We start from the raw sequence: 18,463 nt of genomic DNA, 5'->3' as shown, positions 1-18,463 counted from the left end.
AGAGGGCGGCCAACCTTAAAAATGTATGTGCTGATTACACCGGATAATGCAGGTGGATCTTGGGCTCTTTTAAATGGTCTTCTATATGTGTTCTAAAACTGACTTGTAAGCATACATAACATTTAGTGTGTGCTTTTAAACAAGGAGAGGAGCTGAATTTTGCATACTTGCATGCAGGTTTAGAAAACTCAAACTGCGTTGGGTGATGGAGGATGTCCAAAACCCACAGAATTGATATGTGATCTACACCACTTCTGTATCAGGCCCCAAATTTTACAATTTTTTTTTTTTTGCTTTTCTCTTGGCACGCCTTTTCTTCCACCTGATTCTGTATTTTTCCCAGCATTCACCTACAGGTAGGCTTAATGGAAAAATATTGACATCTTCGCAAAACAATGACAGGCTTGGCTTAATGGCATTAAACGGAGCCTGTAATGGTAAGCTTTACTGCACTGCACAGGAGCACAAAGTCTCATTGTTAAGAATTTAAGCCACTCCTTTTGTATGAGACATATTACCCGTAAGTTTCTAAATGAGCTTTCCTCTAGCACTTTAATATTACCCTCCCCATTATACACCAATGGATTGTGACAGCTGTCTGGTACTGAGGAATTCAAGCATTGACCTGATTGGCAGGATAAACTTCTAAGGTGCAAGTGATCGTCATTACTTTTGTTTACTGGATAAGCGGCTTATGCCATAAATATTCTATATTAGCAGGTTTGTCTCTATGATGGGAGTAAAAGGAAAAATTCAATTACACCCACCCTAAAAATCCTCTTAAATGGTGGATTGGAGATGTCTCTTGCTTGCAGTTATTATCTATTGCTAACTGGCTGTTAAGTAATTAAAGGCTAAATCCATGACAGTTCGGTGTTTTGTCTGGGGTTTGTGGTTCCACATTCTCCAGGTTATACCTGCTTTATTAGTTTGATATCCTCCAGAAAGAAATCTTTTAAACTTCAACTGAAATTCTATAATTTTTCCCTATACAGTAAACCCCCCTCCATTGCGGGGGTTACGTTCTGGACCCAGCCGCGAAAAGTGAAAATCTGCGAAATAGAAAAACCCTATTAAAATGCATTGTAGGCATGTTTTTTTTACTGTCACTGTACGTGTAAAAGCATTTTAAGGTCTTTAAACACACTTTAAATGATTTTCTATTGTTTTAAAACACATAAAAGATACTGAGAGACATAGCAAGAGCTATGGAAAACAAATATTTCATTTTAATTATTTATATAGTAAAATAACATTACAAAAAAAACTGCAATATACCGGGACCGCAAAAACTGAACCGCGATGGATCGGGGGTTTACTGTAGTTACTTTTTGCCCTAGTTCACACCAGTGCAGCCTTAAAATTGCGCTATTTCAGGTGCCGCTTGTTGACGTCTTTGTGACTTCATTTACACAGATGTCAAATGCAAATCGCACAGAAATAGTGCAGAAACCTTTTTCAAAGTGGCTTCGACATGAGTTGAGGTGATTTAAACGATTCTATTGCCGGCAATGGGGTGTGACTTTTCATGCGATTTCTGAACTGTCAAATTGCACTGGTGTGAGCCAGGGCCTAGGGCAGTCCAGACAAACCGCTAAATACACAGGTGAAATGCATGCATGGCAGGTAAGGATTTGTGTTTTTGTCCATACAGTTTTGAGATTTTCACATCTTTACCACACTGCACGTCATCCTCTGGCAGGTCGGTAGACCAATTCTATTTGTAATGAAGCAGGCTTGAAGGCAGGTGGGAATGTTTACCTCGGAGCTGGTAGAAGACCTCTGTCCAGCTCTATTCACAGATGACTGTTTAGAAGATTGATGCCCAGCTTATACAGCTCTGTATGGAGTGTCCATTAGAGAGACAGTCTAAACCTGGCAATACACTGATCGAAATTCAGCTGCTTAAGCAGGGACCAGATTTCAAATAGTGTGTGGTTTAACAGACGAATGGGAAAGGAAGAACAAGGCGGGAGCTACTGTCAGAATGCAATGTCGTGGGGGGGGGGGGGGGGGGAGATGCATAGATGGGTCGAATCTCTGCTGAACCAATTGAGATTCAAACCATGTATGGGTAGGTTGAATGTACCCTAGCTGATTGATCAACTTGGATACAATCAGCTTGCCGGATTTTACATGCGATTATCACTTTCAGCTGCAATAGCCGCTAGCAATAATTACTGTCTTCTCCCTGTGGGGTCATCTTCTCCCGCCGAAAGAAGACAATTGCTCGGAAGGAGAGAGATTCCACTATCAGCAATGTCTGTGTTGATGGGGGAATCCAGCTAATTTCTTTCCTGCAACCACAGTTTGCTCCGTCTATGGCCGGCCTATGTATAAGAAGGGGTAATTTTTACTTAAACTTTTACTTAAACATTTTCTTATCTTTAAGCAGGGAATGTATGGCTTTAGAATCACTTTAAAAGCTAAGGTCACCCCTGGCCTCATCTCTGCCATTTATGCTTCATTGAACGGACGCCCGTCATCGGCACCTCTCTTACATGTCTCAATTGGATCGGGACCTCTATTCTGCAATAGAGGACTGGAGTAAGGCCTGGAAGACAGTTGCAAAATGTTCTTTTAACACAAATACACTGGATGCCGCATATAAGGTTCTTTTCAGGTGATACTGGGTCCCTACTCGGATCTCTCATGCTTACCTAGGGAGAAGTGATAGATGCTTTCGTAACTGTGGAGAAAGGGGAGATGTCCTGCATACCTGGTGGTCCTGTCTGAGACTGCTGGGGTTCTGGTCCAGGGTTTTTCGGCCTGCTCCGGACCCACTTCTATATAACTGTCTGCAGGGATGCAAAGTTGGCTTTACTACACTGTCTCCGATTCCCGGCCTATACGTGCCCCAGCAGTAGCTGGCTACTTATCTTTTTATTTCTGCTAAGTGGACCATAGCCCAGGCCTGGAAGACCCCGCGTATTGCCTTTAAGGGGGTGAAGTCACGTATGACTGCCCAATGCTCCATGAGCAAATGTCTAGCATCGTGAACGATTCACATCCTAAATTCCTCAAAAGTCTGGGAACCATGAATTTCCAGTGAGTTTCCTTCACTTCAACTGAATTGTTCAGGCCTGCTTCCAACTGAGCATCTGAGCCTGAGTTCACCTTTCTACTTCCTTTCTCTTCTTCCCTTTCTAGACTTCATCTTCTTATAGCTCCCTTCTACCTTCTTTCTGGTTCTTCCTTTCCTGCTCCTCTTTCTTCTTCTACAAATGCCTCTGGGGTTGGTCTCAGGACTTGGACTATTCCTGGGATGACTGTGAGTAGGCTGTGGTGCGCGGCCCCTCCCCCCTTTTTTTTTTTTTACATTAAGTACTCTCCAATATCATCTTGGTTACAGGAAGGTTTTCAATAACCAGTGTTCTGTTTGTATCCCTTTTTTTGATTCCTTTGTAATACCTGACAGCACCTACGTGGGTGATTTACAGTACCTTGGGAAAGTATTCGGCCCTCTTGAACTTTTCGACCTTTTGCCACATTTCAGGCTTCAAACATAAAGATATAAAACTGTAATTTTTTGTAAAATAATCAACAATAAGTGGGACACAATCATGAAGTGGAACGAAATTTATTGGATATTCCATCAGGTTTTTTTCCAGAATGGTTCTGTATTTGGCTCCATCCATCTTCCCATCAATTTTAACCATCTTCCCTGTCCCTGCTGAAGAAAATCAGGCCCAAACCATGATGCGGCCACCACCATGTTTGACAGTGGGGATGGTGTGTTCAGGGTGATGAGCTGTGTTGCTTTTACGCCAAACATAACGTTTTGCATTGTTGCCAAAAAGTTCGATTTTGGTTTCATCTGACCAGAGCACCTTCTTCCACATGTTTGGTGTGTCTCCCAGGTGGCTTGTGGCAAACTTTAAACGACACCTTTTATGGATATCGTTAAATGGCTTTCTTCTTGCCACTCTTCCATAAAGGCCAGATTTGTGCAGTATACGACTGATTGTTGTCCTATGGACAGAGTCTCCCACCTTAGCTGTAGATTTCTGCAGTTCATCCAGAGTGATCATGGGCCTCTTGGCTGCATCTCTGATCAGTCTTCTCCTTGTATGAGCTGAAAGTTTAGAGGGACGGCCAGGTCTTCGTAGATTTGCAGTGGTTTGATACTCCTTCCATTTCAATATTATTGCTTGCACAGTGCTCCTTGGGATGTTTAAAGCTTGGGAGATCTTTTTGTATCAAATCTGGCATTAAACTTCTCCACAACAGTATCTCGGACCTGCCTGGTGTGTTCCTTGTTTTTCATGATGCTCTCTGTGCTTTAAACGGACCTCTGAGACTATCACAGTGCAGGTGCATTTATACAGAGACTTTATTACACACAGGTGGATTCTATTTATCATCATTAGTCCTTTAGGTCAACATTGGATCATTTAGAGATCCTCACTGAACTTCTGGAGAGAGTTTGCTTCACTGAAAGTAAAGGGGCTGAATAATTTTGCACACCCAATTTTTCAGTTTTTTATTTGTTAACGTTTGAAATATCTAATAAATTTCGTTCCACTTCATGATTGTGTCCCACTTGTTGTTGATTCTTCACAAAAAAAATAACAGGTTTATATCTTTATGTTTGAAGCCTGAAATGTGGCAAAAGGTCACAAAGTTCAAGGGGGCCGAATACTTTCGTAAGGCACTGTATATGCATCCTTTTGATCTTGACAGAAGGGGAGCAGGGGCATCTTGGTTAGTATACTATGTATAGCAGCTGGGTAGTATTTATTACAGCTTGTCTCTGGGTACACCTGGCTGTTTCTATAAGGTGTGCTCTTTGCTATTTCATCTCCTCTCTATATAGGTGACTATTCTCTTTTGGGTCCAAGCAATGGCTGCCTGTCTACCTTCCACTTCCTTTTTACTTAGCGACCACCCACACCTGAAACAAGATGCACTAAAGAAAGTAGATAATTCTGTATTCCTGTAAAAAAACAAAAGTGCACATTTTTTGTAGGAGAAGAAAACCAGCCCAGCCAGTAAAACTGATTGTCCGCATTGCTCACTGCCTGCTTATTTGAGTCGTTAAATGTCTTCCTAGAAAAAATCTTGAAAACATAATAAGTCTTCCACGTCTCCAATAAAAAGCATCACATTTTTCCCCGTTCCAGCCTCCTCTGGAAGTGTGTCCTGAGAAGTATGTTGGACAATGGCCTGTCACAAATTTAATGAGCTATAGTCAGCTAGAGCTAAGGGCAATACTGGAGCTTCGAAAGTGTTTCACAACCGTAAGGATCTTGTCATGTAGAAAAACAGCAGTGCTTTACAGTATGTGGCAAAACAAGGAAGCATGAAGAGCCTAACACTCCTTCAAATAGCAGGAGAGATCTTCACTTGGGCAGAACAATACCTGAAAGATTTAGCAGGAGTTTGTCTCCCAAGGTTCGACAGCGAACCAGTCCTGGTTTCAGCAATCCCTTTGAGTGTGCGCTAAACCACTGTTACTTGTTGAAAGTCTTTGCAATGTGAGGTATGTAAGAACTAGGGATGAGCAAATGTGTCCGGTTTGGTTTGACCAAGAGGTTTAACCAAAAATTGACTCTCACTGAAGTCTATGGAGAGGGGGGGAATCTTGCTAAACAATTTAGGAAATTTTTCAAGATCAGGAGGTAAGGAACTGTCATAAAGGGGCATAAGAAAGAAAAATAAATAAGCAGAGAGAGAGTCCTCCTTTCATTGTGACTTCAAGGGTGACATAGGAAAAACACCAATCCTTTAAATTACAAAAATCTAAAGCTATAACCCTTAATTTCGTATAAACTGGCAGACATGGAAGTAAGTCACAAGCAAGTCTCAAGTCTTCAGTGGCGTCTCAAGCTTTCATTTTTAGGGGGGGCACATGGGGGGCCAGGGACAAAAGTAGGGGGGGCCAACTATAAAATGCAATTAGATAGATAGATAGATAGATAGATAGATAGATAGATAGATAGATAGATAGATAATATAATGCATTCCAGAGGTCTTTTTACAAATTCACCTTTGTTTTATTTGTGCAATATACAATACACTTGAGCGTCAACTTTTCAATCTGACTAGAGACTTTCAATAAGATGCTAAAAAGTCTCTTAGGCGTACTTCCGAGAAGGAAACTGGAGAGTCCCTTTAACATGACCTATTGCCAGAAATTTGCATTATGAAGGGCCAACTCTAATGAGCTAGCTTGTCCTGTAAGAAGGCCTGATTTAGCTATGCTTCCATGAGAAACTATCAAGAAGGGTTTGCCCTTCCCGTTATAATGCAAATTTAAGTCTATAGATGAACTGTACGTAATAGAGAAAAGGCGAAACATGTTGGGCGCCTTGTTGGTGGACTAGAGCTGGATTACTCACCGGAGTAGCCACTTTTATTTATTTTTTGCATTATGGTCTCGTTAGCACTGCTGTAAATATTCAGGCAATATATTCCAACAAACTGTTTGTGTTTGTCTTATGTAACTTTTAGTCTTTTTCTGCCAAATTGCAAAAGCAGATGATATTTTATTATATGTAATCAAATAAAGCTTTAACATTTTATACATTTTCTGATGAATGTCTAATATCTATTAGGTACCCGTAAAAGTCCAATTTTTTGGTCTCCAGCCCTCCTTTTCTTCTCGCCTAGGCGAGAGCTTTGAATTTTCAAAGCAACATTCCGCTTAACAAATGTACGTAATAATTTAAAATCCCCTACAAAAAAACACTATTAAACCACATAATGGTAAATATTGCAAAATGGAGTGCAAGACCCATTTGTCTCACAAAGCATAGGCAATAATATAATAATAATAACTAACATATTTTATTGCAACTATTAAAGTGCCACAACAAAATTACAAAAGGTTATAGCCCCAGCATTTGTTACTGCAGCTTATAGTACACTTACTAAATGAACAATAATTGTAACAATTTTTTTAAAGGGACACTACAGTCACCAGAACAACTTTAGCTTAATGAAGTTGTTCTGGTGTCTATAGTAGGTCCCTAAGGCATTCCACTTCCTAGGGACACCTCCAGTGGCTGTCACTCAGACTGGAGGTGCTTCCTGTTCCTGTGTCAGTGCTGCACGCTGCCCAGCACTGACGTTCAGAGTTTCCATATCCGGTATTGAAGAGCTGAAATTTCCCCTAAAGGCCCGTACACACACGCAGATCGTCGTCATACAAACGTCGGCGGACGAAAGATCTGCCGATTGTATGCGTGTTAGTATGGTGCCTCCGACAGATGTCTGCACACAATCTGCAGACAAGAGTCTTTCTTGCAAACATGAAAATTTTTGTCTGCAGACACCAGAACGGACAATTGTTTGCCTGTCAGTACAGAAATCAGCCGACAGACCGCAGATTTGCAAGACTGGGCATGCTCAGAAAATAAAAAACACAGGGAAAGTTAACCATTACATGACATCACTTCTGCAGTCAGCTGAAGTCTGCGGACAAAATTCTTGTGCTGTCCTTGTGCTGTCTTTGCACTTTTCAACAGACACCGACATCCCGGGGAGAAAAGACGAACATTTGTATGACGACGATCTGCGTGTGTGTACGGGGCTTTAGAGATGCATTGATTTGATGCATCTCTGAGGAGATGCTGATTGGCACAGAGCGGCATTATGCCGAACGTGCGCATTAGCTCCCCAATGCTTTCCAATGGGAATGCATTGGATTTGCTGAAATCATCAAATTTGCCAGGAGATTAAAATGGAAGATTAAACCTTTAAACACCCATGAGAGGGGAGGAGGGGGGGGGGCATGGCAGCACTATAGGGTCAGGAATAGTGTCCCTTTAACTATAAATATCTAACTTTCAAATATTACCAGATAAACAGACATTATAGTATAAAACTAAAAATAAATGTGGCACCCTCCTAGGTAGGTGTAGAGAGAGAGTATCGTTTTTGGCTCTGTCTGCCTATCAGAGGAGCAGCAGGCAAATCTATATTGCTTTCTGCCTACCAGAGAGCAGGATCAGTGAGTTAGGTCTGCAGTGCTCAGTGTTTGATTCATTGGGTCTAGAGAGTGTTTCACACTGGTCCAATAGGGAGGCATGTTGGACAGTGGGAGGAAACCTGACCAATGGGTACATAGGCTTTGATACAGTCCTGGTGATTGGCAGGGACTGGCGGTCTTGGTGCATTCTGGGATACGGTATAAAAGCCAGGAGCACATGTGCTGCAGGGTCTTTGGCTGGTGAGCAGAGTCTCGGACGGAGGGTGGGAGTGCCTTCTCATCTGTCGCAGTGGCATGTGGCATCAGGAGGTTGTCCTGAGGGCCAGAGAACAGAGCTGAACCCATAGGTCCAGGAAAGCTGAATGAGGGGGTGAAGACACTGGAGACCCTAGAAAAACAGTATCATGAGTACAGGGGATTGTGTCATTGGGGCCTGACCTGAGGAGGGCCACCCTGGAGTAGGATAGTCAGAGGATGGGTGTCAGTGGTAGAGAAAGAGGATGCTAGGAAAGTGTCCAGAAGATAATTTAGTTAATCAATTTAGTAATATCACGCAAGTCCTCAAGGGGCAGTGCTACATAAATAAGGAAAGAAGTACACAAAAAATAAAGTGCAGTGTCACAACAAATATGCAGTGTTTTCCTTTTACAGTGAACCACACCAAAAAAAAAATAATAATAATTGAACTTAAATGTAGTCATTCACACTAAATTAGTGTTCAACATTAATTTTTATGGATTTCTGAAAACCTGCTAACCACAAGATCCATATCTATTTGGGATGCAAGTCTGGCCTCAATTGCCAATGTGTAAAATCATATGAGATTGTCATTAGTAAACGAGCACTGTAGTGGACTCACTGCTCAACTCACCCACCGACGCCGTGACCTCTGCAATAGATGCCCCAGGACTGCTGCTCCTCGTGTCCTCCTGTGCTTTGGCTCTGCCCACTGTCAAGAAACAATGGGCATCAAATGCAGAATTATGAAATATTCCTGACATAATTTTTACAGTTGTACATATCAAACTTACTGACATGTATTATATATTTGCCATGTTCAGCTGTAAAATCCTGTCAGAGTGTCAGTCCACATTGTCCTTTGCAGGGTGAGGATGGTATCACCCTCACCCTGCAAAGGACAATGTGGCCTGACACACACTCTGTCAGAATTTTACAGCTTAACATGGCAAACCTATAATACATGTCATTAAGTTTGATATGTCCAGCTGTAAAATCATATGAGATTGTCATTTGTAAATGACCACTGCAGTGGACTCACTGCTCAACTCACTCGCAGGCGCCAGTGCCCCTGTGACCTCTCCAGTATAATCTGTCTTTTGTTCCCCACTCTTATAAACAGCATTCTGTTCTCTCCTTGTACCCCCTTTTGGCATCACTGTAAATGTAATTTAATGATCTGCCGGCACACACTCACTGTTAGGAAGAAGAATGTCGGTCGGGTCTGGAGCTGCTGAACAGCAGGCGGCTGAAAAGGCTGTTGCTGAGTGCGCGCTGGTGACGGTCTGATACTGCGAGGGCGGGGTCTGGCTCCAAACCGCCACCTACGCATGAGCCACCCGCGTTACTGGACAGGGACAGAGGCCAGCCCCCGACATGTTTACCCAATCACAGGGCGCCCCCGGCCATCCTGAGCCTGAATATCATGGCAGCTGAAGCGCAGGGAGACATTAGGAAATAAAAAGGTCAGACGGACCCTCCAGCCTCCCCCACTGGCCATAAGTTAGTAGGTTAGCCGGGACAGGGTCCTATTTGCTGGGACTGTCCCGTCAAAAACAGGACAGCTATGCGTGCTGTCACGGTGCCTCTGCTGGGCTCGTGCAGTGCAGTGGGTCTGCACAGCCACAGACTGGACCGCGACCTGGCTGACCTCACTCTAAAATAGATGCCCCGGGCCTGCCCCTCCTGTCCTGACTCCTGTGTCTGGCTGTGGCTCAGTGGCTCCTCCTCTTCACCAGACTCTGGTGGTCTGTGAGTCTGACTGACCTGACCTGTCTATGCCCTTTAAAATGGACGGCGGCCTGCTCCTCCTATTCTTTTTCTGCCCGTGGCCCTGAGCCTCACAGTCAGACAGACTGCTGTTAGGCTGGCAGTGGCGGCTGGTGCTCCATGGGCCAGGGGGGGCTGCAGATGGACCGCACCATACACCCCTAGTTTTAGCTTAGGGATTGGTAACCAGCATTGGCTAAAGCCAGGTTAGGCATCCAATGGGCACTTCTGGTAAGTAGAGGTTCGGTTGCATGACAGATTAGGCACTACTAGAAAGAGACAAAAGAGCAGAGTAGATCTCTGACTCTGATGCTGACTCTGAGTTTTGGTACCACACCAAGGTTCCTACGTGTGAAAAGCTGCTTTCCAGGCTGGTTGGACAACAGTTGAAGGTTCTCTCATCACCTCTGATCTTGCCTTCAGATTTCTGACATAAGGATGGAGGCTGCATCGTGATCATCGTCAGGGGCCCTGGCAACTGAACTTTGCTGCAACATTAATCTGATGGTATCTTTATTATTAATGCTATATATATGAGTATATGTGCCCAATCCCATCAGGACTCCTATCTAACCTTTTGCTTATGATACCTGTTTGTGCATTGAATGTTTGTTCTATTATTATTCTTTTCTTATATAAAGCTTGTTTGCAAACCTACTTTGTGAAGATCCCTACACATTTACTTTCTTACATTTGAGGCATGTATTCACTATGCCCTTTGCATATGCACTGCTGTGTCACAAAATTCACAGAGCCTGTCTTCTAAGCTACAGAGGTGCTGAAAGGAAAAGTTTCAGGAGTCTGTACAGAAATCACTGCGTGCAAGCAGCAAGGTACTATGGGATATGTAGTCCTTAGAAGTCAAAAGTAAGAGGGGAACCTGAAAAGCATGCAGGGAATCCAGGATGTTGTGAAAAGAGATGGCCAGTGCCCACAGCAATCACATGGTGCCTGGCCACATGTAAAAAAACAAAAATGTAAAAAAAAAAAAAAAATTGTGACTGAAAATGACAACTTCAAAAAACTCGCCATGCCTCTTACTAAATACCTCAGCCTGCATACTTTCCAAATAGGTGTAATTTGGGTGGTATTTTACCTGTTCTGGCATTTTAAGGGCCACGGGAAATGAGATAGGCCAATTGATTAATTTTATATTATAATAACTTTCACACAAACCAATTAATATACACTTATTGGAATGGGTTTTTTTCTACCAAAGACATGTAGCAGAATACATGTATGAAGAAGTTTGACTTTATTGGATATGTTTTAAGTATAACAGAAAGTAGAAAATATCTGGTTGTTTTCTCATCACCTTCAGTCTTATTTCTTTTATATCCCAAAAAATAAAAAACCCAGTGGTGATCAAATACCATCAAGTTCTATTTGTGTGAAAAAAACTAAATTATATAAATTTCATTTGCGTACAGTGTTGCATGACTGTGCAATCGCCAGTTAAAGTAGCATAGTAATGAATAGCAAAAAATGGTCATGAAGTGGGTAAAACCTTCCAGTGGTCAAGTGGTGAAATACTGCAGATCTCATGGTTGGGGATCAATCATACCAAAGAGAGAGTGGACCTCTATATTTACACTAGTGCTCTGTAAATTAGCTGCCCTGTTCCCTTCATGTACAACTTTATGTCCAAATTAGTAAAACTCGTTATTGAATTATAATTTAAACATTTCACTATGCTACACAGTTAATACAGATTCAGATGTTTGATACGCTTCAGTCAAAATTGAATTAAATTAATTAAATTAAAAATGAATCAAACTTTGAGATGTATACGTACATTCTATCTGCTTGGTAGTTCAGCTTTTCATGCCAACATTGCTGTAACACTAGATCAGTCTACTGCACTTCCATTTTGGGGGTAGTAAGATTATCTTGGAATCCACCTGTTTGATGATTTTCAAGCACCTTCTTGGCTGCTGCTTCGCATTAATGTTTAAAATAAATTAAAAACCAAAAGCTACTTTATGACTGCCTAAACAATCCAGTTACCATGTGGGGCACAAGCATATGCATTTACAGCTGGGCAGAACAAGCAGAGTTCTGGGAGGATGTATGGGTACACCCACCCAGAAGCACATGAACCTCATGTGCACCCTTGGGGGTGTGCAGCGTGTAGGCAGGTCGTGGTTAACGCCGCCCCTGCTGGAATGTTAGGATTTAATTGTGTTTCATGGGTATTTCTTGGTTGGCTTTTCCTGGCTCTGACCCCCCCCCCCCCCCGGTCCTGTGTGCTATAAAAAGGACAGAGGCTTGGGCTTTGGTGCTTTCTAGGGGGTTTCCTGATGCTGTTCTGCCAGTTTGGTTCCAGCCAGTTTGTTTTGGTTGGACCCGTCCATCCCTCGTTGTCTAGCGCTTATCCCTGAATGAGCTGCTGTGGTATGGGTCCCCGATCCTGGAAGACAACTACCTTTCTGGCAATGCCACACCAAAGCTAAAGAAGGAGGATTTAGGTGGGCTACACACCCCATGACAGCAACAAAAACCTGCAACAGCAATAAAAAGTAACAGAATAAAACAAATTTGTACAATGCAAGAACCAAGTATTCATGTACCAGAATCCTAAATCTAGGGGGAGGTCCCAACAAAAGTTGTGAATTCCCTTTATATTTACTAGACCCTTATTTTAGAGGGTCTGGTATGGATTTTAAGGGGGACCCCCAACACGGAAAAAAAGGAAAAATTCATGGCTTTCCCAAATCCATACCCTTATCCAAGCATGCACCCTGGTTAAGAATAAGGAGACAGTGAATATGTCCCCCCCCCCCCCCCCTACACCATACCAGGCCCCATGCCTTCAACACGGGGAGATTGGGAGGGTTCCTTGGCAGGGAGGTGACCACGTTGGTTAATAGGATGCTGGCAGCTGGTCCACACGGCTTCCGTAGTTGCTAGGAGGCAGGCGGGCACTTGGGGCCTACACAGCAAGAAGTTGTCACTGAATGACAGTAGCAATACTGTCACTAAACGAGTGACTTGCAGCTGCAGCCAGAGGTTTCGCTTCACCAGGCCTACAAACACCCGATTATTTTGCCCATTTGCTGAATTGCAAACATCCAAAGTTCAAACATTCCATGGGTGTCAGCAAGTCCCATCCCTATATTTTGCTAATCATTTAATGTTCTTCTCCTCACCTGTGGTCATAGTATATTTTACTATGCCACCAAGAAAATTGGCCAGCAGCTCTCACCTATATAACCAACGCTTCCTTACAAATTACACATAGAGAAGAGATATGTTAGGGAAATACTCTTAGACTTTTATGGAGCCAACAATTCTTACATGCTGTGCAGAGGGCAGAACAGGGTAATGCAGCTAAATTTGAAGCACATCATTATACTCACATTTCCCTGATGCAAAAATCTACCGGTCACCAAGTTCTTTATTCAATTTTTTTTTTTTTTTTACAGCAGCATATAATGCTTTAGGTACCATTCACTGAAGAGGCATTGGGAAGTGCATGCAGTAACATGTTTTAGACACATTCTTGAAGAGTATTTCATGTGTTCGGAAGAACCCTGTTTAACCAGCTTGAATAGAAAATGTGAGTCAGCAGGAAAAAGAAATGCTGTGTGCAGTTTTTTTCTTAAAGTATAACTAGTATAATAAGCCAGTTTCTTTGTTTTATATGGATAGAGCGGTGATGGGTGAGAACCAATGTCAGTGTTTTTATAGCTGTCTGTGTCCCTGTTAGGAAGATGCACTGCAATTGTCCTGATCATCAATGAAAGTGAGGAATCCAAAATTTGTCACCAGAACAAGAATAGAGGGGAAATCCTAAAATGATTGGTGAAAGAGGTTGTAAACCCTTTTTTTTTTTTCTTTTTCACCCTGAAAGACAAACACATAATGAGCTAGTATGCATCGCATACTAGCTCATTATGAAATACTTACCCCCGCCGTGCCGTCCGCTTAGGTGTATGACGGGCGACATGTCCAGTCGCCTGTCTTCCGGGATCGTGGCGTCCGGCCATCTGATTGGCCGGAGCCGCGGTGACGTCACTCCCGCGCACGCGCGTGGGAGCCGACGGTCACGGGACGGGGCTCTGAAGAAACGGCACCAGCGGCCGTTCCTTCAGAGCGCATGCGCCAGTGACGTCACTGGCTGCATGTAAGGTAAATATCTGTTAAACGGTACATGTTTAGGAAATATTTACAGTACCTATAGGTAAGCCTTATCATAGGCTTACCTATAGGTACAAGTGTCAGAGGAGGGTTTACTTCCTCTTGAACTGTAGGGATGGGTTTTTCAGTCACCTAGGGTTTGCTAGGCAAGCTAATTAGGGTGTTCACCCGCCCACCGAAATACATGTTCTTGTGATAACTGTCTATGAGGAGGTCTCTTTCACAATGAAGAGAAATTCTTTCACTTCCTGTTAAGAGGGAAATGATGGGAAATCTTCCTACTGAGAAATACATGACAAAAAACTGACAGAGGTTTTCCCTTTCCTATCCACAAAAAAAAATGGTATACCCTAATGTTCATTGGGAAGAACACATTATTCTTAAGCAGAACTGGATTTATCATGAGGTTCTATGGACTTGTGGTGAAAGGGAAAAAAGCGGGAGTAGATCCTGTCCAGTAGAGATGGGTGAACAGTGCAAGCCGAGCATAAATTCAGCCTGAACTTCGCCTGTTCGCCCGTCCAGCAAACATCTGAATTTTCTGGTAGCTTGGCAGGATGTTCACCCACCGAGCGCCCCACAATGCACTGCACACTTCACAGTGTCTTTTAGGGCCCAAATTGAATTAAGCCTTGCACCTGACCACTGGTCAGGTGCAAGGCTTTGCCAATTAGCACTGTCAGAGCCCTGCTTGGACAAGGTGGTGATTACTTTCTCCAATGACGGTTCAGTACTTATAGTCCCAACCTACACTATAAAAGCTAACTTCCCAAAGCCTGCTCTTGTAGTGTGTTGGAGTGGAGTTAGACAGAGCAGGACTCATGTTAATAATAGCAGTTAGTGTGTTTACTTATTGTGACTCTTGAGTAGTGTTGGGCGAACGGTTTGGCCTAAGTTCGGGCCGAACATTTGCCTGTTCGTCACTGAGCACCCGAATTTGTAGGGTGTTCGCCCCCCCCCCCCCAAACACCCTGCAATCCATTGTGCACTTCACAGTGCATTCTGGACCCTGATTGGGAAAAGTTTGCCAACTTGCCAAAATCTCCAATCATCTCACTTCCAGTGATTCTATAGCAGCAATAATTGGATATTTTGATGAGTTGCTGTTTTCACAAACCACCGGCAGCCTATATACTATGGTAGATAACTAGTTGCTTGTTTTCACAAAAGACCCGGTAAGGAGGAAAAATGTTGTTGCCGCCTTGGAGGCGGCCATGTTGGTTAGTAGCGGGCAGACCAACAATGTCCACTCATTATATTGTGTACCATTGAACTTGCATGCACAAAGGTTCTGTGTCTATAATGTTAATTTACTCTAGATGGCGCATGTGTGCTTACTTGTTCATTTAGTTCCCTCTATCATGCATTATTACGTCCTTCTTCCTGTTTCTTCTTCTAGTTTTTGACAAATCTGTGGCGTGATCTGGGGGCCTCCTTGTTAAAGGGGGCTTTCAGATTCCGATAAGCCACCCGCCCACAGACCCTGACAACCACCGCCAAGAGTTGTCGGGAAGAGACTCTTATCCCCATCAACATGAGGACAAGGTGCTTTGGGGTGGGGGGGGGGGGGCAGGCTCTCTGCCCCCCTTTCTTTTCTGACCTGCCAGGCTGCATGCCCGAATAAAGGTCTGGTATGGATTATGGGGATGACCCCACGCTGTTTTTTTCTTTAATTTTTTTATAGCCAGATGCCGGCAATTGTAACCGCATTTTTTTCTAAATGTCATTTTTACTGCAGCAGGCTCTATACATAGTATAGGTACACCACTTTACAGGCAGACAAAGGGGAGCCCCCAGAAACTATATTTCAATTAATTTTTCAATTTTATTGTTGCATTTTAGGCATCAATAAAATCACTGCTCCTGAAAAAATGATCCTTTTACAAAAAACCTTTTTGCATTATTACATGTCCCCCAGGGCAGTACCTGGTCCCCCATACTGCATTTATGGCCAATTACTTGCATATAATCCTTCAAAATGAGCACTTTTGATTTTTCCTGTTTTGCTCCCAAAGACTTCAATGGGTTGTGCCATTCAGGTTAGAATTTTTCCTCTGTTCGGGAGTTCTGCTGCAGGAGTGTTTGGCCCATCTCTACTCTTAAGTATAGAGTGTGTTAGTTTAGTGTTAGCATAGTGTGTGAGAATAGTGTGTCACTGTCAGTGCAGTGTGCTTTTGTAGTGCAGTATTTACCACAGCATTACAAAACATTTAGTGCTGTATACAGTGCTGTATATCTTTTTCTTTTTTTTTTTTTGTTCCTTGCATGCCCCCTTTTTTATAAATTGTCACGTCAGCCACAGTTTCTGACTGCAATGTGGTGTTCCCCCCTTTTTTTTTTTTTTTCAGCATCAGTCCTCAATTTAAATTGCACCAAACACCACTTTTCATTGAATAAAGTGCATCCAAATACACATTTCCTAGTATCTATAAAATTTGGGTAATAACCCCCCCATCATGTCTTGGAGGCCAACAAGGAGAGGAAGATGTTCCCATGGCACTATGAGGGGGTTCGCAGCAGCGTCTGTGTCCACAGGCAAAGGTGGACGTGGTTCGTCCTCAGGCAGGGCATCTTTTTCTCTGTTTAGTGATGTTGCCTGTGCTTTTCGGCCACAGCATGTAGATGAGGTGGTGGACTAGCTTACTAAACCATACTCATCCACCTCATCCTCTATGACCCAAGCTGGCACTAGTGTGCAGTCCACCACATTTGCCAGAGCGGCTTATTCTGTCTCCTTGTCCACAGCTACTCCTGCCATAGCTTAACTATCATGCATGGAGGAGTCAGCTGAATTATTTGAACACAGCATCAACCACTTGCTTCTTGAGGATGCACAGACATTGCTTGATTTTAATGTTAGTTCTGAGGTAGAGGAAGCGACTAACATGAGCGAACAGAGAGGGGAACACTGATAAACAACAAATTGTCTGTCATGTTCCCCCAGCCACAGTGTATTGCCAAGTTGGCTCTAGTGAAGATGAGGATGGAGAGGATGAGGTCACTGATACGACTTGGGTGCTGAATAGAGCAGATGAAGAAAGTGAGGGGAGAAACAACCCAAACAACCCATACAGCTGGTGGTGATGATGCGAGATCTATCAGCTCCCCCCCTCCTCCTCAATGCCCTCCTTTTCTGGATTGTCCTATGACCCACCAGTGTCCCCTAAGCATTTAGGGGCCATTCAACGAGTCATGCTAAAAGATGCCAAGCAGTGTTTCAGCTGGTCTGTCTAGGGGACAAAAGCTACACCGGAGCAGAGATTCTTTCTGCTCTGCAGGGGCAGGCCCAGAGGTGGTTCACACCATGGAATCTTAAGCCAGGAATGGTGGTGTGCGATAAGGGCACTAACTTTCTGTCGGCCATATGACAGGGAAAGTTGACATATATGCCATGCCTGGCACATGTTCTCAATTTGGTGGCACAGCATTTCTTAAACAGGTACCCAGGTTTGCAAGTTCTTCTAAAGCAGACTAGAAGAGTCTGTAGCCAATTCAGGTGGTCATACACAGCCACAGCCAGTGTTCGGTTGGCTGAAATTCAGTGGGAATTCCCCTGTCCATAACGGCCTGATTTGTGACAAGGTGGAACTCAACTTTGGCAATGCTGCAGTGGCTGCACATGCAGCAGAGGGCCGTCAAGGAGTACCTCTGTGAGTTTGGCACAACGACAGGTTAGGCTGAGTCAGCTTTTTTTCCCCCACTCTAATGTCTGCTGATAAAGAATGCATGCACTGTACTGTCACCATTTGAGGAGGCGACAAGGATGGTGAACCGTCACAATGCATGGATCAGTGACACAATCCCTCTTGTGTTCCTGGTGGAGCAAACTCTGCGTGGCATTATGGTTAGGGCACTCGAGGCAGAACAGCGGGAGGAAAAGGAGAACTTCCTTTCGGCTCAAGGTCCACTTTACACATACCCTGTTCTTGTGATGCCTGAGAACACACAAAAGGATAGGGAGGAGGATTCTGGCAGATTTGGAGGCATTGAACCAGAGAAAGACATACGTTAAACCTTAAGAGATGATTTTCAGTCCCCAGAAACCTTGGGAGTAGTACGTGGCTGGGAGGAGGCAGTTCCAGATATAGTAATCCTCAGTGATCCCATGGACTCAGCTTCTCATGCCTCCGCAAAATTGTGCTGCGTGGCCTCCCTTTTATTTCAAAGCCTGCCAAAGGACCCAAGAATTAGTTGCATCAAGGATAGGGATCATTATTGGTTGGCAACCCTCCTTGACCACCGTTAAAGGGGAAAGTCTTGGAACTCATGCCATCCTCACCGAGGGAGCATGAAAGATCCTGAGGACACCTTAAAGAGGAGTTTATGTAACATGTTTCAAGATTCTGGTAGGTTACAGTCTCATGGAAAAACTGCTTTGAGGCT

The sequence above is a fragment of the Pelophylax lessonae genome (genome assembly GCF_965119305.1).
Source record: "Pelophylax lessonae genome assembly, chromosome: 12".
Classification (NCBI taxonomy): Eukaryota; Metazoa; Chordata; class Amphibia; order Anura; family Ranidae; genus Pelophylax; species Pelophylax lessonae.
The sequence above is the reverse complement of the archived record's forward strand: the minus strand, read 5'-3'. Positions refer to the sequence as shown.